General features: G+C 48.6%; 1 protein-coding gene and 3 long non-coding RNA genes across 17 annotated transcripts in view; 3 read left to right on the forward strand and 1 right to left on the reverse strand.

Moving 5' to 3' along the window:
- The window catches only part of ppm1f (protein phosphatase, Mg2+/Mn2+ dependent, 1F), a 67,455-nt gene that overhangs the window by 20,931 nt on the left and 22,349 nt on the right, over nt 1-24,175 (reverse strand). The gene's annotated exons all lie outside the window — the stretch shown is intronic.
- On the forward strand, nt 582-9,736 carry LOC127907172 (uncharacterized). The gene is made up of 3 exons (XR_008063578.1): nt 582-1,059; nt 1,179-1,347; nt 9,533-9,736. It is a non-coding gene; the product is annotated as an uncharacterized LOC127907172 (long non-coding RNA).
- On the forward strand, nt 12,780-21,839 carry LOC127907173 (uncharacterized). Of its 3 annotated transcripts, none has more exons than XR_008063580.1 (3): nt 12,780-13,086; nt 13,206-13,374; nt 21,716-21,839. It is a non-coding gene; the product is annotated as an uncharacterized LOC127907173 (long non-coding RNA). The 3 variants fall into 3 exon arrangements; XR_008063581.1 differs by lacking the exon at nt 13,206-13,374 and adding an exon at nt 13,919-14,087; XR_008063579.1 differs by lacking the exon at nt 21,716-21,839 and adding an exon at nt 14,067-14,190.
- LOC127907174 (uncharacterized) lies at nt 19,692-21,681 on the forward strand. 2 transcript variants are annotated; one of them, XR_008063582.1, is made up of 4 exons: nt 19,692-19,998; nt 20,118-20,206; nt 21,329-21,379; nt 21,568-21,681. It is a non-coding gene; the product is annotated as an uncharacterized LOC127907174 (long non-coding RNA). The 2 variants fall into 2 exon arrangements; XR_008063583.1 differs by lacking the exons at nt 21,329-21,379; nt 21,568-21,681 and adding an exon at nt 21,488-21,531.

Raw genomic sequence — 24,175 nt, forward strand, 5'->3', positions numbered from 1 at the left:
CAGCTCCAGGGATGTAGAGGGTAAACTATCAGCTCCAGGGATGTAGAGGGTAAACTATCAGCTCCAGGGACGTAGAGGGTAAACTATCAGCTCCAGGGGTGTAGAGGGTAAACTATCAACTCCAGGGGTGTAGAGGGTAAACTATCAGCTCCAGGGGTGTAGAGGGTAAACTATCAGCTCCAGGGGTGTAGAGGGTAAACTATCAGCTCCAGGGATGTAGAGGGTAAACTATCAACTCCAGGGGTAAACTACCAACTCCAGGGGTGTAGAGGGTAAACTATCAACTCCAGGGGTGTAGAGGGTAAACTATCAACTCCAGAGGGTGTAGAGGGTAAACTACCAACTCCAGGGATGTAGAGGGTAAACTATCAGCTCCAGAGGGTAAACTATCAACTCCAGAGGGTAAACTATCAACTCCAGGGGTGTAGAGGGTAAACTACCAACTCCAGGGGTGTAGAGGGTAAACTACCAACTCCAGAGGGTAAACTACCAACTCCAGAGGGTAAACTACCAACTCCGGGGGTGTAGAAGGTAAACTACCAACTCCAGAGGGTGTAGAGGGTAAACTACCAACTCCAGAGTGTAAACTACCAACTCCAGAGGGTAAACTACCCACTCCAGAGGGTAAACTACCAACACCAGAGGGTAAACTACCAACTCCAGAGGGTAAACTACCAACTCCGGGGGTGTAGAAGGTAAACTACCAACTCCAGAGGGTGTAGAGGGTAAACTACCAACTCCAGAGTGTAAACTACCAACTCCAGAGGGTAAACTACCCACTCCAGAGGGTAAACTACCAACACCAGAGGGTAAACTACCAACTCCAGAGGGTAAACTACCAACTCCAGGGGTGTAGAGGGTAAACTACCAACTCCAGAGGGTAAACTATCAACTCCAGGGGTAAACTACCAACTCCAGAGGGTAAACTACCAACTCCAGGGGTAAACTATCAACTCCAGGGATGTAGAGGGTAAACTACCAACTCCAGGGGTAAACTACCAACTCCAGGGGTAAACTATCAACTCCAGGGAGGTAGAGGGTAAACTACCAACTCCAGGGGTAAACTACCAACTCCAGAGGGTAAACTACCAACTCCAGGGGTAAACTATCAACTCCAGGGATGTAGAGGGTAAACTATAAACTCCAGGGGTGTAGAGGGTAAACTGCCAACTCCAGAGGGTAAACTACCAACTCCAGGGGTAAACTACCAACTCCAGGGGTGTAGTGGGTAAACTACCAACTCCAGAGGGTAAACTACCAACTCCAGGTGTAAACTATCAACTCCAGGGATGTAGAGGGTAAACTATCAACTCCAGGGGTGTAGAGGGTAAACTACCAACTCCAGGGGTGTAGTGGGTAAACTACCAACTCCAGAGGGTAAACTATCAACTCCAGGGGTGTAAAGGGTAAACTACCAACTCCAGAGGGTAAACTACCAACTCCAGAGGGTGTAGAGGGTAAACTACCAACTCCAGAGGGTAAACTACCAACTCCAGAGGTTAAACTACCAACTCCAGAGGGTAAACTACCAACTCCAGAGGGTAAACTACCAACTCCAGAGGGTAAACTACCAACTCCAGAGGGTAAACTACCAACTCCAGGGTAAACTACCAACTCCGGGGTGTAGAGGGTAAACTACCAACTCCAGAGGGTAAACTATCAACTCCAGAGGGTAAACTACCAACTCCAGAGGGTAAACTACCAACTCCAGGGGTGTAGAGGGTAAACTACCAACTCCAGAGGGTAAACTACCAACTCCAGAGGGTAAACTACCAACTCCAGAGGGTAAACTACCAACTCCGGGGTGTAGAGGGTAAACTACCAACTCCAGAGGGTAAACTATCAACTCCAGAGGGTAAACTATCAACTCCAGGGGTGTAGAGGGTAAACTACCAACTCCAGGTGTAAACTACCAACTCCAGGGGTGTAGAGGGTAAACTACCAACTCCAGAGGGTAAACTACCAACTCCAGAGGGTAAACTACCAACTCCGGGGGTGTAGAGGGTAAACTACCAACTCCAGAGGGTAAACTACCAACTCCAGGGGTAAACTACCAACTCCAGGGGTAAACTACCAACTCCAGGGGTAAACTACCAACTCCAGGGGTGTAGAGGGTAAACTATCAACTCCAGAGGGTAAACTATCAACTCCAGGGGTGTAGAGGGTAAACTACCAACTCCAGGGGTAAACTATCAACTCCAGGGATGTAGAGGGTAAACTATAAACTCCAGGGGTGTAGAGGGTAAACTACCAACTCCAGAGGGTAAACGACCAACTCCAGAGGGTAAACTACCAACTCCAGGGGTAAACTACCAACTCCAGGGGTAAACTACCAACTCCGGGGTGTAGAGGGTAAACTACCAACTCCATAGGGTAAACTACCAACTCCAGAGGGTAAACTATCAACTCCAGGGGCGTAGAGGGTAAACTACCAACTCCAGGGGTAAACTACCAACTCCAGGGGTGTAGAGGGTAAACTACAAACTCCAGAGGGTAAACTACCAACTCCAGAGGGTAAACTACCAACTCCAGAGGGTAAACTACCAACTCCAGAGGGTAAACTACCAACTCCAGAGGGTAAACTACCAACTCCAGGGGTAAACTACCAACTCCAGGGGTAAACTACCAACTCCGGGGTGTAGAGGGTAAACTACCAACTCCAGAGGGTAAACTACCAACTCCAGGGGTAAACTACCAACTCCAGGGTAAACTACCAACTCCAGGGGTGTAGAGGGTAAACTATCAACTCCAGGGGCGTAGAGGGTAAACTACCAACTCCAGGGGTAAACTACCAACTCCAGGGGTGTAGAGGGTAAACTACAAACTCCAGAGGGTAAACTACCAACTCCAGAGGGTAAACTACCAACTCCAGAGGGTAAACTACCAACTCCAGAGGGTAAACTACCAACTCCAGAGGGTAAACTACCAACTCCAGAGGGTAAACTACCAACTCCAGAGGGTAAACTACCAACTCCAGGGTAAACTACCAACTCCAGGGTAAACTACCAACTCCAGAGGGTAAACTACCAACTCCAGAGGGTAAACTACCAACTCCAGGGGTAAACTACCAACTCCAGGGGTAAACTACCAACTCCAGGGGTGTAGAGGGTAAACTATCAACTCCAGGGGTGTAGGGGTAAACTATCAACTCCAGAGGGTGTAGAGGGTAAACTATCAACTCCAGGGGTAAACTACCAACTCCAGGGGTGTAGAGGGTAAACTATCAACTCCAGGGGTGTAGAGGGTAAACTATCAACTCCAGAGGGTGTAGAGGTAAACTACCAACTCCAGAGGGTAAACTACCAACTCCGGGGGTGTAGAGGGTAAACTACCAACTCCAGAGGGTAAACTATCAACTCCAGAGGGTAAACTATCAACTCCAGGGTAGAGGGTAAACTACCAACTCCAGGTGTAAACTACCAACTCCAGGGGTGTAGAGGGTAAACTACCAACTCCAGAGGGTAAACTACCAACTCCAGAGGGTAAACTACCAACTCCGGGGGTGTAGAGGGTAAACTACCAACTCCAGAGGGTAAACTACCAACTCCAGGGGTAAACTACCAACTCCAGGGGTAAACTACCAACTCCAGGGGTAAACTACCAACTCCAGGGGTGTAGAGGGTAAACTATCAACTCCAGAGGGTAAACTATCAACTCCAGGGGTGTAGAGGGTAAACTACCAACTCCAGGGGTAAACTATCAACTCCAGGGATGTAGAGGGTAAACTATAAACTCCAGGGGTGTAGAGGGTAAACTACCAACTCCAGAGGGTAAACGACCAACTCCAGAGGGTAAACTACCAACTCCAGGGGTAAACTACCAACTCCAGGGGTAAACTACCAACTCCGGGGGTGTAGAGGGTAAACTACCAACTCCATAGGGTAAACTACCAACTCCAGAGGGTAAACTATCAACTCCAGGGGCGTAGAGGGTAAACTACCAACTCCAGGGGTAAACTACCAACTCCAGGGGTGTAGAGGGTAAACTACAAACTCCAGAGGGTAAACTACCAACTCCAGAGGGTAAACTACCAACTCCAGAGGGTAAACTACCAACTCCAGAGGGTAAACTACCAACTCCAGAGGGTAAACTACCAACTCCAGGGTAAACTACCAACTCCAGGGGTAAACTACCAACTCCGGGGTGTAGAGGGTAAACTACCAACTCCAGAGGGTAAACTACCAACTCCAGGGGTAAACTACCAACTCCAGGGGTAAACTACCAACTCCAGGGGTGTAGAGGGTAAACTATCAACTCCAGGGGCGTAGAGGGTAAACTACCAACTCCAGGGGTAAACTACCAACTCCAGGGGTGTAGAGGGTAAACTACAAACTCCAGAGGGTAAACTACCAACTCCAGAGGGTAAACTACCAACTCCAGAGGGTAAACTACCAACTCCAGAGGGTAAACTACCAACTCCAGAGGGTAAACTACCAACTCCAGAGGGTAAACTACCAACTCCAGAGGGTAAACTACCAACTCCAGGGGTAAACTACCAACTCCAGGGGTAAACTACCAACTCCGGGGGTGTAGAGGGTAAACTACCAACTCCAGAGGGTAAACTACCAACTCCAGGGGTAAACTACCAACTCCAGGGGTAAACTACCAACTCCAGGGGTGTAGAGGGTAAACTATCAACTCCAGGGGTGTAGAGGGTAAACTATCAACTCCAGAGGGTGTAGAGGGTAAACTATCAACTCCAGGGGTAAACTACCAACTCCAGGGGTGTAGAGGGTAAACTATCAACTCCAGGGGTGTAGAGGGTAAACTATCAACTCCAGAGGGTGTAGAGGGTAAACTATCAACTCCAGGGGTAAACTACCAACTCCAGAGGGTGTAGAGGGTAAACTATCAACTCCAGAGGGTGTAGAGGGTAAACTACCAACTCCAGGGATGTAGAGGGTAAACTATCAGCTCCAGAGGGTGTAGAGGGTAAACTATCAACTCCAGGGATGTAGAGGGTAAACTATCAACTTCAGGGGTAAACTATCAACTCCAGGGATGTAGAGGGTAAACTATCAACTCCAGGGGTAAACTACCAACTCCAGGGGTGTAGAGGGTAAACTATCAACTCCAGAGGGTGTAGAGGGTAAACTATCAACTCCAGGGGTAAACTACCAACTCCAGAGGGTGTAGAGGGTAAACTATCAGCTCCAGGGATGTAGAGGGTAAACTATCAGCTCCAGGGGTGTAGAGGGTAAACTATCAGCTACAGGGGTGTAGAGGGTAAACTATCAACTCCAGGGATGTAGAGGGTAAACTATCAGCTCCAGGGGTGTAGAGGGTAAACTATCAGCTCCAGGGATGTAGAGGGTAAACTATCAGCTCCAGGGATGTAGAGGGTAAACTATCAGCTCCAGGGACGTAGAGGGTAAACTATCAGCTCCAGGGGTGTAGAGGGTAAACTATCAACTCCAGGGGTGTAGAGGGTAAACTATCAGCTCCAGGGGTGTAGAGGGTAAACTATCAGCTCCAGGGGTGTAGAGGGTAAACTATCAGCTCCAGGGATGTAGAGGGTAAACTATCAACTCCAGGGGTAAACTACCAACTCCAGGGGTGTAGAGGGTAAACTATCAACTCCAGGGGTGTAGAGGGTAAACTATCAACTCCAGAGGGTGTAGAGGGTAAACTACCAACTCCAGGGATGTAGAGGGTAAACTATCAGCTCCAGAGGGTAAACTATCAACTCCAGAGGGTAAACTATCAACTCCAGGGGTGTAGAGGGTAAACTACCAACTCCAGGGGTGTAGAGGGTAAACTACCAACTCCAGAGGGTAAACTACCAACTCCAGAGGGTAAACTACCAACTCCGGGGGTAGAAGGTAAACTACCAACTCCAGAGGGTGTAGAGGGTAAACTACCAACTCCAGAGTGTAAACTACCAACTCCAGAGGGTAAACTACCCACTCCAGAGGGTAAACTACCAACACCAGAGGGTAAACTACCAACTCCAGAGGGTAAACTACCAACTCCGGGGTGTAGAAGGTAAACTACCAACTCCAGAGGGTGTAGAGGGTAAACTACCAACTCCAGAGTGTAAACTACCAACTCCAGAGGGTAAACTACCCACTCCAGAGGGTAAACTACCAACACCAGAGGGTAAACTACCAACTCCAGAGGGTAAACTACCAACTCCAGGGGTGTAGAGGGTAAACTACCAACTCCAGAGGGTAAACTATCAACTCCAGGGGTAAACTACCAACTCCAGAGGGTAAACTACCAACTCCAGGGGTAAACTATCAACTCCAGGGATGTAGAGGGTAAACTACCAACTCCAGAGGGTAAACTATCAACTCCAGAGGGTAAACTACCAACTCCAGAGGGTAAACTACCAACTCCAGAGGGTAAACTACCAACTCCAGAGGGTAAACTACCAACTCCAGAGGGTAAACTACCAACTCCAGGGGTAAACTACCAACTCCAGGGGTAAACTACCAACTCCGGGGGTGTAGAGGGTAAACTACCAACTCCAGAGGGTAAACTACCAACTCCAGGGGTAAACTACCAACTCCAGGGGTAAACTACCAACTCCAGGGTGTAGAGGGTAAACTATCAACTCCAGGGGCGTAGAGGGTAAACTACCAACTCCAGGGGTAAACTACCAACTCCAGGGGTGTAGAGGGTAAACTACAAACTCCAGAGGGTAAACTACCAACTCCAGAGGGTAAACTACCAACTCCAGAGGGTAAACTACCAACTCCAGAGGGTAAACTACCAACTCCAGAGGGTAAACTACCAACTCCAGAGGGTAAACTACCAACTCCAGGGGTAAACTACCAACTCCAGGGGTAAACTACCAACTCCGGGGGTGTAGAGGGTAAACTACCAACTCCAGAGGGTAAACTACCAACTCCAGGGGTAAACTACCAACTCCAGGGGTAAACTACCAACTCCAGGGGTGTAGAGGGTAAACTATCAACTCCAGGGGTGTAGAGGGTAAACTATCAACTCCAGAGGGTGTAGAGGGTAAACTATCAACTCCAGGGGTAAACTACCAACTCCAGGGGTGTAGAGGGTAAACTATCAACTCCAGGGGTGTAGAGGGTAAACTATCAACTCCAGAGGGTGTAGAGGGTAAACTATCAACTCCAGGGGTAAACTACCAACTCCAGAGGGTGTAGAGGGTAAACTATCAACTCCAGAGGGTGTAGAGGGTAAACTACCAACTCCAGGGATGTAGAGGGTAAACTATCAGCTCCAGAGGGTGTAGAGGGTAAACTATCAACTCCAGGGATGTAGAGGGTAAACTATCAACTCCAGGGGTAAACTATCAACTCCAGGGATGTAGAGGGTAAACTATCAACTCCAGGGGTAAACTACCAACTCCAGGGGTGTAGAGGGTAAACTATCAACTCCAGAGGGTGTAGAGGGTAAACTATCAACTCCAGGGGTAAACTACCAACTCCAGAGGGTGTAGAGGGTAAACTACCAACTCCAGGGATGTAGAGGGTAAACTATCAACTCCAGGGGTAAACTACCAACTCCAGAGGGTGTAGAGGGTAAATTATCAACTCCAGAGGGTGTAGAGGGTAAACTACCAACTCCAGTGGATGTAGAGGGTAAACTATCAGCTCCAGGGATGTAGAGGGTAAACTACCAACTCCAGAGGGTGTAGAGGGTAAACTATCAGCTCCAGGGATGTAGAGGGTAAACTATCAGCTCCAGGGATGTAGAGGGTAAACTATCAGCTCCAGGGATGTAGAGGGTAAACTACCAACTCCAGGGATGTAGAGGGTAAACTATCAGCTCCAGGGATGTAGAGGATAAACTATCAGCTCCAGGGATGTAGAGGGTAAACTATCAGCTCCAGGGATGTAGAGGGTAAACTATCAGCTCCAGGGATGTAGAGGGTAAACTATCAGCTCCAGGGGTGTAGAGGGTAAACTATCAGCTCCAGGGGTGTAGAGGGTAAACTATCAACTCCAGGGATGTAGAGGGTAAACTATCAGCTCCAGGGGTGTAGAGGGTAAACTATCAGCTCCAGGGGTGTAGAGGGTAAACTATCAGCTCCAGGGATGTAGAGGGTAAACTATCAGCTCCAGGGATGTAGAGGGTAAACTATCAGCTCCAGGGATGTAGAGGGTAAACTATCAGCTCCAGGGGTGTAGAGGGTAAACTATCAGCTCCAGGGGTGTAGAGGGTAAACTATCAACTCCAGGGATGTAGAGGGTAAACTATCAGCTCCAGGGGTGTAGAGGGTAAACTATCAGCTCCAGGGATGTAGAGGGTAAACTATCAGCTCCAGGGATGTAGAGGGTAAACTATCAGCTCCAGGGACGTAGAGGGTAAACTATCAGCTCCAGGGGTGTAGAGGGTAAACTATCAACTCCAGGGGTGTAGAGGGTAAACTATCAGCTCCAGGGGTGTAGAGGGTAAACTATCAGCTCCAGGGGTGTAGAGGGTAAACTATCAGCTCCAGGGATGTAGAGGGTAAACTATCAACTCCAGGGGTAAACTACCAACTCCAGGGGTGTAGAGGGTAAACTATCAACTCCAGGGGTGTAGAGGGTAAACTATCAACTCCAGAGGGTGTAGAGGGTAAACTACCAACTCCAGGGATGTAGAGGGTAAACTATCAGCTCCAGAGGGTAAACTATCAACTCCAGAGGGTAAACTATCAACTCCAGGGGTGTAGAGGGTAAACTACCAACTCCAGGGGTGTAGAGGGTAAACTACCAACTCCAGAGGGTAAACTACCAACTCCAGAGGGTAAACTACCAACTCCGGGGGTGTAGAAGGTAAACTACCAACTCCAGAGGGTGTAGAGGGTAAACTACCAACTCCAGAGTGTAAACTACCAACTCCAGAGGGTAAACTACCCACTCCAGAGGGTAAACTACCAACACCAGAGGGTAAACTACCAACTCCAGAGGGTAAACTACCAACTCCGGGGGTGTAGAAGGTAAACTACCAACTCCAGAGGGTGTAGAGGGTAAACTACCAACTCCAGAGTGTAAACTACCAACTCCAGAGGGTAAACTACCCACTCCAGAGGGTAAACTACCAACACCAGAGGGTAAACTACCAACTCCAGAGGGTAAACTACCAACTCCAGGGGTGTAGAGGGTAAACTACCAACTCCAGAGGGTAAACTATCAACTCCAGGGGTAAACTACCAACTCCAGAGGGTAAACTACCAACTCCAGGGGTAAACTATCAACTCCAGGGATGTAGAGGGTAAACTACCAACTCCAGGGTAAACTACCAACTCCAGGGGTAAACTATCAACTCCAGGGAGGTAGAGGGTAAACTACCAACTCCAGGGGTAAACTACCAACTCCAGAGGGTAAACTACCAACTCCAGGGGTAAACTATCAACTCCAGGGATGTAGAGGGTAAACTATAAACTCCAGGGGTGTAGAGGGTAAACTGCCAACTCCAGAGGGTAAACTACCAACTCCAGGGGTAAACTACCAACTCCAGGGGTGTAGTGGGTAAACTACCAACTCCAGAGGGTAAACTACCAACTCCAGGTGTAAACTATCAACTCCAGGGATGTAGAGGGTAAACTATCAACTCCAGGGGTGTAGAGGGTAAACTACCAACTCCAGGGGTGTAGTGGGTAAACTACCAACTCCAGAGGGTAAACTATCAACTCCAGGGGTGTAAAGGGTAAACTACCAACTCCAGAGGGTAAACTACCAACTCCAGAGGGTGTAGAGGGTAAACTACCAACTCCAGAGGGTAAACTACCAACTCCAGAGGTTAAACTACCAACTCCAGAGGGTAAACTACCAACTCCAGAGGGTAAACTACCAACTCCAGAGGGTAAACTACCAACTCCAGAGGGTAAACTACCAACTCCAGGGGTAAACTACCAACTCCGGGGTGTAGAGGGTAAACTACCAACTCCAGAGGGTAAACTATCAACTCCAGAGGGTAAACTACCAACTCCAGAGGGTAAACTACCAACTCCAGGGGTGTAGAGGGTAAACTACCAACTCCAGAGGGTAAACTACCAACTCCAGAGGGTAAACTACCAACTCCAGAGGGTAAACTACCAACTCCGGGGTGTAGAGGGTAAACTACCAACTCCAGAGGGTAAACTATCAACTCCAGAGGGTAAACTATCAACTCCAGGGGTGTAGAGGGTAAACTACCAACTCCAGGTGTAAACTACCAACTCCAGGGGTGTAGAGGGTAAACTACCAACTCCAGAGGGTAAACTACCAACTCCAGAGGGTAAACTACCAACTCCAGAGGGTAAACTACCAACTCCGGGGTGTAGAGGGTAAACTACCAACTCCAGAGGGTAAACTACCAACTCCAGGGGTAAACTACCAACTCCAGGGGTAAACTACCAACTCCAGGGGTAAACTACCAACTCCAGGGGTGTAGAGGGTAAACTATCAACTCCAGAGGGTAAACTATCAACTCCAGGGGTGTAGAGGGTAAACTACCAACTCCAGGGGTAAACTATCAACTCCAGGGATGTAGAGGGTAAACTATAAACTCCAGGGGTGTAGGGGTAAACTACCAACTCCAGAGGGTAAACTACCAACTCCAGAGGGTAAACTACCAACTCCAGGGGTAAACTACCAACTCCAGGGGTAAACTACCAACTCCAGGGGTAAACTACCAACTCCGGGGTGTAGAGGGTAAACTACCAACTCCAGAGGGTAAACTACCAACTCCAGAGGGTAAACTATCAACTCCAGGGGCGTAGAGGGTAAACTACCAACTCCAGGGGTAAACTACCAACTCCAGGGGTGTAGAGGGTAAACTACAAACTCCAGAGGGTAAACTACCAACTCCAGAGGGTAAACTACCAACTCCAGAGGGTAAACTACCAACTCCAGAGGGTAAACTACCAACTCCAGAGGGTAAACTACCAACTCCAGGGGTAAACTACCAACTCCAGGGGTAAACTACCAACTCCGGGGTGTAGAGGGTAAACTACCAACTCCAGAGGGTAAACTACCAACTCCAGGGTAAACTACCAACTCCAGGGGTAAACTACCAACTCCAGGGGTGTAGAGGGTAAACTATCAACTCCAGGGGCGTAGAGGGTAAACTACCAACTCCAGGGGTAAACTACCAACTCCAGGGGTGTAGAGGGTAAACTACAAACTCCAGAGGGTAAACTACCAACTCCAGAGGGTAAACTACCAACTCCAGAGGGTAAACTACCAACTCCAGAGGGTAAACTACCAACTCCAGAGGGTAAACTACCAACTCCAGAGGGTAAACTACCAACTCCAGAGGGTAAACTACCAACTCCAGGGGTAAACTACCAACTCCAGGGGTAAACTACCAACTCCGGGGTGTAGAGGGTAAACTACCAACTCCAGAGGGTAAACTACCAACTCCAGGGGTAAACTACCAACTCCAGGGGTAAACTACCAACTCCAGGGGTGTAGAGGGTAAACTATCAACTCCAGGGGTGTAGAGGGTAAACTATCAACTCCAGAGGGTGTAGAGGGTAAACTATCAACTCCAGGGGTAAACTACCAACTCCAGGGGTGTAGAGGGTAAACTATCAACTCCAGGGGTGTAGAGGGTAAACTATCAACTCCAGAGGGTGTAGAGGGTAAACTATCAACTCCAGGGGTAAACTACCAACTCCAGAGGGTGTAGAGGGTAAACTATCAACTCCAGAGGGTGTAGAGGGTAAACTACCAACTCCAGGGATGTAGAGGGTAAACTATCAGCTCCAGAGGGTGTAGAGGGTAAACTATCAACTCCAGGGATGTAGAGGGTAAACTATCAACTTCAGGGTAAACTATCAACTCCAGGGATGTAGAGGGTAAACTATCAACTCCAGGGGTAAACTACCAACTCCAGGGGTGTAGAGGGTAAACTATCAACTCCAGAGGGTGTAGAGGGTAAACTATCAACTCCAGGGGTAAACTACCAACTCCAGAGGGTGTAGAGGGTAAACTATCAGCTCCAGGGATGTAGAGGGTAAACTATCAGCTCCAGGGGTGTAGAGGGTAAACTATCAGCTACAGGGGTGTAGAGGGTAAACTATCAACTCCAGGGATGTAGAGGGTAAACTATCAGCTCCAGGGGTGTAGAGGGTAAACTATCAGCTCCAGGGATGTAGAGGGTAAACTATCAGCTCCAGGGATGTAGAGGGTAAACTATCAGCTCCAGGGACGTAGAGGGTAAACTATCAGCTCCAGGGGTGTAGAGGGTAAACTATCAACTCCAGGGGTGTAGAGGGTAAACTATCAGCTCCAGGGGTGTAGAGGGTAAACTATCAGCTCCAGGGGTGTAGAGGGTAAACTATCAGCTCCAGGGATGTAGAGGGTAAACTATCAACTCCAGGGGTAAACTACCAACTCCAGGGGTGTAGAGGGTAAACTATCAACTCCAGGGGTGTAGAGGGTAAACTATCAACTCCAGAGGGTGTAGAGGGTAAACTACCAACTCCAGGGATGTAGAGGGTAAACTATCAGCTCCAGAGGGTAAACTATCAACTCCAGAGGGTAAACTATCAACTCCAGGGGTGTAGAGGGTAAACTACCAACTCCAGGGGTGTAGAGGGTAAACTACCAACTCCAGAGGGTAAACTACCAACTCCAGAGGGTAAACTACCAACTCCGGGGTGTAGAAGGTAAACTACCAACTCCAGAGGGTGTAGAGGGTAAACTACCAACTCCAGAGTGTAAACTACCAACTCCAGAGGGTAAACTACCCACTCCAGAGGGTAAACTACCAACACCAGAGGGTAAACTACCAACTCCAGAGGGTAAACTACCAACTCCGGGGTGTAGAAGGTAAACTACCAACTCCAGAGGGTGTAGAGGGTAAACTACCAACTCCAGAGTGTAAACTACCAACTCCAGAGGGTAAACTACCCACTCCAGAGGGTAAACTACCAACACCAGAGGGTAAACTACCAACTCCAGAGGGTAAACTACCAACTCCAGGGGTGTAGAGGGTAAACTACCAACTCCAGAGGGTAAACTATCAACTCCAGGGGTAAACTACCAACTCCAGAGGGTAAACTACCAACTCCAGGGGTAAACTATCAACTCCAGGGATGTAGAGGGTAAACTACCAACTCCAGGGGTAAACTACCAACTCCAGGGGTAAACTATCAACTCCAGGGAGGTAGAGGGTAAACTACCAACTCCAGGGGTAAACTACCAACTCCAGAGGGTAAACTACCAACTCCAGGGGTAAACTATCAACTCCAGGGATGTAGAGGGTAAACTATAAACTCCAGGGGTGTAGAGGGTAAACTGCCAACTCCAGAGGGTAAACTACCAACTCCAGGGGTAAACTACCAACTCCAGGGGTGTAGTGGGTAAACTACCAACTCCAGAGGGTAAACTACCAACTCCAGGTGTAAACTATCAACTCCAGGGATGTAGAGGGTAAACTATCAACTCCAGGGGTGTAGAGGGTAAACTACCAACTCCAGGGGTGTAGTGGGTAAACTACCAACTCCAGAGGGTAAACTATCAACTCCAGGGGTGTAAAGGGTAAACTACCAACTCCAGAGGGTAAACTACCAACTCCAGAGGGTGTAGAGGGTAAACTACCAACTCCAGAGGGTAAACTACCAACTCCAGAGGTTAAACTACCAACTCCAGAGGGTAAACTACCAACTCCAGAGGGTAAACTACCAACTCCAGAGGGTAAACTACCAACTCCAGAGGGTAAACTACCAACTCCAGGGGTAAACTACCAACTCCGGGGTGTAGAGGGTAAACTACCAACTCCAGAGGGTAAACTACCAACTCCAGAGGGTAAACTACCAACTCCAGAGGGTAAACTACCAACTCCGGGGTGTAGAGGGTAAACTACCAACTCCAGAGGGTAAACTATCAACTCCAGAGGGTAAACTATCAACTCCAGGGGTGTAGAGGGTAAACTACCAACTCCAGGTGTAAACTACCAACTCCAGGGGTGTAGAGGGTAAACTATAAACTCCAGGGGTGTAGAGGGTAAACTGCCAACTCCAGAGGGTAAACTACCAACTCCAGGGGTAAACTACCAACTCCAGGGGTGTAGTGGGTAAACTACCAACTCCAGAGGGTAAACTACCAACTCCAGGTGTAAACTATCAACTCCAGGGATGTAGAGGGTAAACTATCAACTCCAGGGGTGTAGAGGGTAAACTACCAACTCCAGGGGTGTAGTGGGTAAACTACCAACTCCAGAGGGTAAACTATCAACTCCAGGGGTGTAAAGGGTAAACTACCAACTCCAGAGGGTAAACTACCAACTCCAGAGGGTGTAGAGGGTAAACTACCAACTCCAGAGGGTAAACTACCAACTCCAGAGGTTAAACTACCAACTCCAGAGGGTAAACTACCAACTCCAGAGGGTAAACTACCAACTCCAGAGGGTAAACTACCAACTCCAGGGGTAAACTACCAACTCCGGGGGTGTAGAGGGTAAACTACCAACTCCAGAGGGTAAACTATCAACTCCAGAGGGTAAACTACCAACTCCAGAGGGTAAACTACCAACTCCAGGGGTGTAGAGGGTAAACTACCAACTCCAGAGGGTAAACTACCAACTCCAGAGGGTAAACTACCAACTCCAGAGGGTAAACTACCAACTCCGGGGGTGTAGAGGGTAAACTACCAACTCCAGAGGGTAAACTATCAACTCCAGAGGGTAAACTATCAACTCCAGGGGTGTAGAGGGTAAACTACCAACTCCAGGTGTAAACTACCAACTCCAGGGGTGTAGAGGGTAAACTACCAACTCCAGAGGGTAAACTACCAACTCCAGAGGGTAAACTACCAACTCCAGAGGGTAAACTACCAACTCCGGGGGTGTAGAGGGTAAACTACCAACTCCAGAGGGTAAACTACCAACTCCAGGGGTAAACTACCAACTCCAGGGTAAACTACCAACTCCAGGGGTAAACTACCAACACCAGGGGTGTAGAGGGTAAACTATCAACTCCAGAGGGTAAACTATCAACTCCAGGGGTGTAGAGGGTAAACTACCAACTCCAGGGGTAAACTATCAACTCCAGGGATGTAGAGGGTAAACTATAAACTCCAGGGGTGTAGAGGGTAAACTACCAACTCCAGAGGGTAAACGACCAACTCCAGAGGGTAAACTACCAACTCCAGGGGTAAACTACCAACTCCAGGGGTAAACTACCAACTCCGGGGGTGTAGAGGGTAAACTACCAACTCCATAGGGTAAACTACCAACTCCAGAGGGTAAACTATCAACTCCAGGGGCGTAGAGGGTAAACTACCAACTCCAGGGGTAAACTACCAACTCCAGGGGTGTAGAGGGTAAACTACAAACTCCAGAGGGTAAACTACCAACTCCAGAGGGTAAACTACCAACTCCAGAGGGTAAACTACCAACTCCAGAGGGTAAACTACCAACTCCAGAGGGTAAACTACCAACTCCAGGGGTAAACTACCAACTCCAGGGGTAAACTACCAACTCCGGGGTGTAGAGGGTAAACTACCAACTCCAGAGGGTAAACTACCAACTCCAGGGGTAAACTACCAACTCCAGGGGTAAACTACCAACTCCAGGGGTGTAGAGGGTAAACTATCAACTCCAGGGGCGTAGAGGGTAAACTACCAACTCCAGGGGTAAACTACCAACTCCAGGGGTGTAGAGGGTAAACTACAAACTCCAGAGGGTAAACTACCAACTCCAGAGGGTAAACTACCAACTCCAGAGGGTAAACTACCAACTCCAGAGGGTAAACTACCAACTCCAGAGGGTAAACTACCAACTCCAGAGGGTAAACTACCAACTCCAGGGGTAAACTACCAACTCCAGGGGTAAACTACCAACTCCGGGGGTGTAGAGGGTAAACTACCAACTCCAGAGGGTAAACTACCAACTCCAGGGGTAAACTACCAACTCCAGGGGTAAACTACCAACTCCAGGGGTGTAGAGGGTAAACTATCAACTCCAGAGGGTGTAGAGGGTAAACTATCAACTCCAGGGGTAAACTACCAACTCCAGGGGTGTAGAGGGTAAACTATCAACTCCAGGGGTGTAGAGGGTAAACTATCAACTCCAGAGGGTGTAGAGGGTAAACTATCAACTCCAGGGGTAAACTACCAACTCCAGAGGGTGTAGAGGGTAAACTATCAACTCCAGAGGGTGTAGAGGGTAAACTACCAACTCCAGGGATGTAGAGGGTAAACTATCAGCTCCAGAGGGTGTAGAGGGTAAACTATCAACTCCAGGGATGTAGAGGGTAAACTATCAACTCCAGGGGTAAACTATCAACTCCAGGGATGTAGAGGGTAAACTATCAACTCCAGGGGTAAACTACCAACTCCAGGGGTGTAGAGGGTAAACTATCAACTCCAGAGGGTGTAGAGGGTAAACTATCAACTCCAGGGGTAAACTACCAACTCCAGAGGGTGTAGAGGGTAAACTACCAACTCCAGGGATGTAGAGGGTAAACTATCAACTCCAGGGGTAAACTACCAACTCCAGAGGGTGTAGAGGGTAAATTATCAACTCCAGAGGGTGTAGAGGGTAAACTACCAACTCCAGTGGATGTAGAGGGTAAACTATCAGCTCCAGGGATGTAGAGGGTAAACTACCAACTCCAGAGGGTGTAGAGGGTAAACTATCAGCTCCAGGGATGTAGAGGGTAAACTATCAGCTCCAGGGATGTAGAGGGTAAACTATCAGCTCCAGGGATGTAGAGGGTAAACTACCAACTCCAGGGATGTAGAGGGTAAACTATCAGCTCCAGGGATGTAGAGGATAAACTATCAGCTCCAGGGATGTAGAGGGTAAACTATCAGCTCCAGGGATGTAGAGGGTAAACTATCAGCTCCAGGGATGTAGAGGGTAAACTATCAGCTCCAGGGGTGTAGAGGGTAAACTATCAGCTCCAGGGGTGTAGAGGGTAAACTATCAACTCCAGGGATGTAGAGGGTAAACTATCAGCTCCAGGGGTGTAGAGGGTAAACTATCAGCTCCAGGGATGTAGAGGGTAAACTATCAGCTCCAGGGATGTAGAGGGTAAACTATCAGCTCCAGGGACGTAGAGGGTAAACTATCAGCTCCAGGGGTGTAGAGGGTAAACTATCAACTCCAGGGGTGTAGAGGGTAAACTATCAGCTCCAGGGGTGTAGAGGGTAAACTATCAGCTCCAGGGGTGTAGAGGGTAAACTATCAGCTCCAGGGATGTAGAGGGTAAACTATCAACTCCAGGGGTAAACTACCAACTCCAGGGGTGTAGAGGGTAAACTATCAACTCCAGGGGTGTAGAGGGTAAACTATCAACTCCAGAGGGTGTAGAGGGTAAACTACCAACTCCAGGGATGTAGAGGGTAAACTATCAGCTCCAGAGGGTGTAGAGGGTAAACTATCAACTCCAGGGATGTAGAGGGTAAACTATCAACTCCAGGGGTAAACTACCAACTCCAGGGGTGTAGAGGGTAAACTATCAACTCCAGGGGTGTAGAGGGTAAACTATCAACTCCAGAGGGTGTAGAGGGTAAACTATCAACTCCAGGGGTAAACTACCAACTCCAGAGGGTGTAGAGGGTAAACTACCAACTCCAGGGATGTAGAGGGTAAACTATCAACTCCAGGGGTAAACTACCAACTCCAGAGGGTGTAGAGGGTAAATTATCAACTCCAGAGGGTGTAGAGGGTAAACTACCAACTCCAGTGGATGTAGAGGGTAAACTATCAGCTCCAGGGATGTAGAGGGTAAACTACCAACTCCAGAGGGTGTAGAGGGTAAACTATCAGCTCCAGGGATGTAGAGGGTAAACTATCAGCTCCAGGGATGTAGAGGGTAAACTATCAGCTCCAGGGATGTAGAGGGTAAACTACCAACTCCAGGGATGTAGAGGGTAAACTATCAGCTCCAGGGATGTAGAGGATAAACTATCAGCTCCAGGGATGTAGAGGGTAAACTATCAGCTCCAGGGATGTAGAGGGTAAACTATCAGCTCCAGGGATGTAGAGGGTAAACTATCAGCTCCAGGGGTGTAGAGGGTAAACTATCAGCTCCAGGGGTGTAGAGGGTAAACTATCAACTCCAGGGATGTAGAGGGTAAACTATCAGCTCCAGGGGTGTAGAGGGTAAACTATCAGCTCCAGGGATGTAGAGGGTAAACTATCAGCTCCAGAGGGTGTAGAGGGTAAACTACCAACTCCAGGGATGTAGAGGGTAAACTATCAGCTCCAGAGGGTGTAGAGGGTAAACTATCAACTCCAGGGATGTAGAGGGTAAACTATCAGCTCCAGGGGTGTAGAGGGTAAACTATCAGCTCCAGGGGTGTAGAGGGTAAACTATCAACTCCAGGGATGTAGAGGGTAAACTATCAGCTCCAGGGGTGTAGAGGGTAAACTATCAGCTCCAGGGATGTAGAGGGTAAACTATCAGCTCCAGAGGGTGTAGAGGGTAAACTACCAACTCCAGGGATGTAGAGGGTAAACTATCAGCTCCAGAGGGTGTAGAGGGTAAACTATCAACTCCAGGGATGTAGAGGGTAAACTATCAACTCCAGGGGTAAACTACCAACTCCAGGGGTGTAGAGGGTAAACTATCAACTCCAGGGGTGTAGAGGGTAAACTATCAACTCCAGAGGGTGTAGAGGGTAAACTACCAACTCCAGGGATGTAGAGGGTAAACTATCAGCTCCAGAGGGTGTAGAGGGTAAACTATCAACTCCAGGGATGTAGAGGGTAAACTATCAACTCCAGGGGTAAACTATCAACTCCAGGGATGTAGAGGGTAAACTATCAACTCCAGGGGTAAACTACCAACTCCAGGGGTGTAGAGGGTAAACTATCAACTCCAGAGGGTGTAGAGGGTAAACTATCAACTCCAGGGGTAAACTACCAACTCCAGAGGGTGTAGAGGGTAAACTATCAGCTCCAGGGATGTAGAGGGTAAACTATCAGCTCCAGGGGTGTAGAGGGTAAACTATCAGCTCCAGGGGTGTAGAGGGTAAACTATCAACTCCAGGGATGTAGAGGGTAAACTATCAGCTCCAGGGGTGTAGAGGGTAAACTATCAGCTCCAGGGATGTAGAGGGTAAACTATCAGCTCCAGGGATGTAGAGGGTAAACTATCAGCTCCAGGGACGTAGAGGGTAAACTATCAGCTCCAGGGGTGTAGAGGGTAAACTATCAACTCCAGGGGTGTAGAGGGTAAACTATCAGCTCCAGGGGTGTAGAGGGTAAACTATCAGCTCCAGGGGTGTAGAGGGTAAACTATCAGCTCCAGGGATGTAGAGGGTAAACTATCAACTCCAGGGGTAAACTACCAACTCCAGGGGTGTAGAGGGTAAACTATCAACTCCAGGGGTGTAGAGGGTAAACTATCAACTCCAGAGGGTGTAGAGGGTAAACTACCAACTCCAGGGATGTAGAGGGTAAACTATCAGCTCCAGAGGGTAAACTATCAACTCCAGAGGGTAAACTATCAACTCCAGGGGTGTAGAGGGTAAACTACCAACTCCAGGGGTGTAGAGGGTAAACTACCAACTCCAGAGGGTAAACTACCAACTCCAGAGGGTAAACTACCAACTCCGGGGTGTAGAAGGTAAACTACCAACTCCAGAGGGTGTAGAGGGTAAACTACCAACTCCAGAGTGTAAACTACCAACTCCAGAGGGTAAACTACCCACTCCAGAGGGTAAACTACCAACACCAGAGGGTAAACTACCAACTCCAGAGGGTAAACTACCAACTCCGGGGTGTAGAAGGTAAACTACCAACTCCAGAGGGTGTAGAGGGTAAACTACCAACTCCAGAGTGTAAACTACCAACTCCAGAGGGTAAACTACCCACTCCAGAGGGTAAACTACCAACACCAGAGGGTAAACTACCAACTCCAGAGGGTAAACTACCAACTCCAGGGGTGTAGAGGGTAAACTACCAACTCCAGAGGGTAAACTATCAACTCCAGGGGTAAACTACCAACTCCAGAGGGTAAACTACCAACTCCAGGGGTAAACTATCAACTCCAGGGATGTAGAGGGTAAACTACCAACTCCAGGGGTAAACTACCAACTCCAGGGGTAAACTATCAACTCCAGGGAGGTAGAGGGTAAACTACCAACTCCAGGGGTAAACTACCAACTCCAGAGGGTAAACTACCAACTCCAGGGGTAAACTATCAACTCCAGGGATGTAGAGGGTAAACTATAAACTCCAGGGGTGTAGAGGGTAAACTGCCAACTCCAGAGGGTAAACTACCAACTCCAGGGGTAAACTACCAACTCCAGGGGTGTAGTGGGTAAACTACCAACTCCAGAGGGTAAACTACCAACTCCAGGTGTAAACTATCAACTCCAGGGATGTAGAGGGTAAACTATCAACTCCAGGGGTGTAGAGGGTAAACTACCAACTCCAGGGGTGTAGTGGGTAAACTACCAACTCCAGGGGTGTAGAGGGTAAACTATCAGCTCCAGGGGTGTAGAGGGTAAACTATCAGCTCCAGGGGTGTAGAGGGTAAACTATCAGCTCCAGGGATGTAGAGGGTAAACTATCAGCTCCAGGGATGTAGAGGGTAAACTATCAGCTCCAGGGACGTAGAGGGTAAACTATCAGCTCCAGGGGTGTAGAGGGTAAACTATCAACTCCAGGGGTGTAGAGGGTAAACTATCAGCTCCAGGGGTGTAGAGGGTAAACTATCAGCTCCAGGGGTGTAGAGGGTAAACTATCAGCTCCAGGGATGTAGAGGGTAAACTATCAACTCCAGGGGTAAACTACCAACTCCAGGGGTGTAGAGGGTAAACTATCAACTCCAGGGGTGTAGAGGGTAAACTATCAACTCCAGAGGGTGTAGAGGGTAAACTACCAACTCCAGGGATGTAGAGGGTAAACTATCAGCTCCAGAGGGTAAACTATCAACTCCAGAGGGTAAACTATCAACTCCAGGGGTGTAGAGGGTAAACTACCAACTCCAGGGGTGTAGAGGGTAAACTACCAACTCCAGAGGGTAAACTACCAACTCCAGAGGGTAAACTACCAACTCCGGGGTGTAGAAGGTAAACTACCAACTCCAGAGGGTGTAGAGGGTAAACTACCAACTCCAGAGTGTAAACTACCAACTCCAGAGGGTAAACTACCCACTCCAGAGGGTAAACTACCAACACCAGAGGGTAAACTACCAACTCCAGAGGGTAAACTACCAACTCCGGGGTGTAGAAGGTAAACTACCAACTCCAGAGGGTGTAGAGGGTAAACTACCAACTCCAGAGTGTAAACTACCAACTCCAGAGGGTAAACTACCCACTCCAGAGGGTAAACTACCAACACCAGAGGGTAAACTACCAACTCCAGAGGGTAAACTACCAACTCCAGGGGTGTAGAGGGTAAACTACCAACTCCAGAGGGTAAACTATCAACTCCAGGGGTAAACTACCAACTCCAGAGGGTAAACTACCAACTCCAGGGGTAAACTATCAACTCCAGGGATGTAGAGGGTAAACTACCAACTCCAGGGGTAAACTACCAACTCCAGGGGTAAACTATCAACTCCAGGGAGGTAGAGGGTAAACTACCAACTCCAGGGGTAAACTACCAACTCCAGAGGGTAAACTACCAACTCCAGGGGTAAACTATCAACTCCAGGGATGTAGAGGGTAAACTATAAACTCCAGGGGTGTAGAGGGTAAACTGCCAACTCCAGAGGGTAAACTACCAACTCCAGGGGTAAACTACCAACTCCAGGGGTGTAGTGGGTAAACTACCAACTCCAGAGGGTAAACTACCAACTCCAGGTGTAAACTATCAACTCCAGGGATGTAGAGGGTAAACTATCAACTCCAGGGGTGTAGAGGGTAAACTACCAACTCCAGGGGTGTAGTGGGTAAACTACCAACTCCAGAGGGTAAACTATCAACTCCAGGGGTGTAAAGGGTAAACTACCAACTCCAGAGGGTAAACTACCAACTCCAGAGGGTGTAGAGGGTAAACTACCAACTCCAGAGGGTAAACTACCAACTCCAGAGGTTAAACTACCAACTCCAGAGGGTAAACTACCAACTCCAGAGGGTAAACTACCAACTCCAGAGGGTAAACTACCAACTCCAGGGGTAAACTACCAACTCCGGGGTGTAGAGGGTAAACTACCAACTCCAGAGGGTAAACTATCAACTCCAGAGGGTAAACTACCAACTCCAGAGGGTAAACTACCAACTCCAGGGGTGTAGAGGGTAAACTACCAACTCCAGAGGGTAAACTACCAACTCCAGAGGGTAAACTACCAACTCCAGAGGGTAAACTACCAACTCCGGGGTGTAGAGGGTAAACTACCAACTCCAGAGGGTAAACTATCAACTCCAGAGGGTAAACTATCAACTCCAGGGGTGTAGAGGGTAAACTACCAACTCCAGGTGTAAACTACCAACTCCAGGGGTGTAGAGGGTAAACTACCAACTCCAGAGGGTAAACTACCAACTCCAGAGGGTAAACTACCAACTCCAGAGGGTAAACTACCAACTCCGGGGTGTAGAGGGTAAACTACCAACTCCAGAGGGTAAACTACCAACTCCAGGGGTAAACTACCAACTCCAGGGGTAAACTACCAACTCCAGGGGTAAACTACCAACTCCAGGGGTGTAGAGGGTAAACTATCAACTCCAGAGGGTAAACTATCAACTCCAGGGGTGTAGAGGGTAAACTACCAACTCCAGGGGTAAACTATCAACTCCAGGGATGTACAGGGTAAACTATAAACTCCAGGGGTGTAGAGGGTAAACTACCAACTCCAGAGGGTAAACGACCAACTCCAGAGGGTAAACTACCAACTCCAGGGGTAAACTACCAACTCCAGGGGTAAACTACCAACTCCGGGGTGTAGAGGGTAAACTACCAACTCCATAGGGTAAACTACCAACTCCAGAGGGTAAACTATCAACTCCAGGGGCGTAGAGGGTAAACTACCAACTCCAGGGGTAAACTACCAACTCCAGGGGTGTAGAGGGTAAACTACAAACTCCAGAGGGTAAACTACCAACTCCAGAGGGTAAACTACCAACTCCAGAGGGTAAACTACCAACTCCAGAGGGTAAACTACCAACTCCAGAGGGTAAACTACCAACTCCAGGGGTAAACTACCAACTCCAGGGGTAAACTACCAACTCCGGGGGTGTAGAGGGTAAACTACCAACTCCAGAGGGTAAACTACCAACTCCAGGGGTAAACTACCAACTCCAGGGGTAAACTACCAACTCCAGGGGTGTAGAGGGTAAACTATCAACTCCAGGGGCGTAGAGGGTAAACTACCAACTCCAGGGGTAAACTACCAACTCCAGGGGTGTAGAGGGTAAACTACAAACTCCAGAGGGTAAACTACCAACTCCAGAGGGTAAACTACCAACTCCAGAGGGTAAACTACCAACTCCAGAGGGTAAACTACCAACTCCAGAGGGTAAACTACCAACTCCAGAGGGTAAACTACCAACTCCAGGGGTAAACTACCAACTCCAGGGGTAAACTACCAACTCCGGGGGTGTAGAGGGTAAACTACCAACTCCAGAGGGTAAACTACCAACTCCAGGGGTAAACTACCAACTCCAGGGGTAAACTACCAACTCCAGGGGTGTAGAGGGTAAACTATCAACTCCAGAGGGTGTAGAGGGTAAACTATCAACTCCAGGGGTAAACTACCAACTCCAGGGGTGTAGAGGGTAAACTATCAACTCCAGGGGTGTAGAGGGTAAACTATCAACTCCAGAGGGTGTAGAGGGTAAACTATCAACTCCAGGGTAAACTACCAACTCCAGAGGGTGTAGAGGGTAAACTATCAACTCCAGAGGGTGTAGAGGGTAAACTACCAACTCCAGGGATGTAGAGGGTAAACTATCAGCTCCAGAGGGTGTAGAGGGTAAACTATCAACTCCAGGGATGTAGAGGGTAAACTATCAACTCCAGGGGTAAACTATCAACTCCAGGGATGTAGAGGGTAAACTATCAACTACAGGGGTAAACTACCAACTCCAGGGGTGTAGAGGGTAAACTATCAACTCCAGAGGGTGTAGAGGGTAAACTATCAACTCCAGGGGTAAACTACCAACTCCAGAGGGTGTAGAGGGTAAACTACCAACTCCAGGGATGTAGAGGGTAAACTATCAACTCCAGGGGTAAACTACCAACTCCAGAGGGTGTAGAGGGTAAATTATCAACTCCAGAGGGTGTAGAGGGTAAACTACCAACTCCAGTGGATGTAGAGGGTAAACTATCAGCTCCAGGGATGTAGAGGGTAAACTACCAACTCCAGAGGGTGTAGAGGGTAAAC

This window comes from Oncorhynchus keta, chromosome 14, assembly GCF_023373465.1.
Source record: "Oncorhynchus keta strain PuntledgeMale-10-30-2019 chromosome 14, Oket_V2, whole genome shotgun sequence".
Taxonomy (NCBI): domain Eukaryota; kingdom Metazoa; phylum Chordata; class Actinopteri; order Salmoniformes; family Salmonidae; genus Oncorhynchus; species Oncorhynchus keta.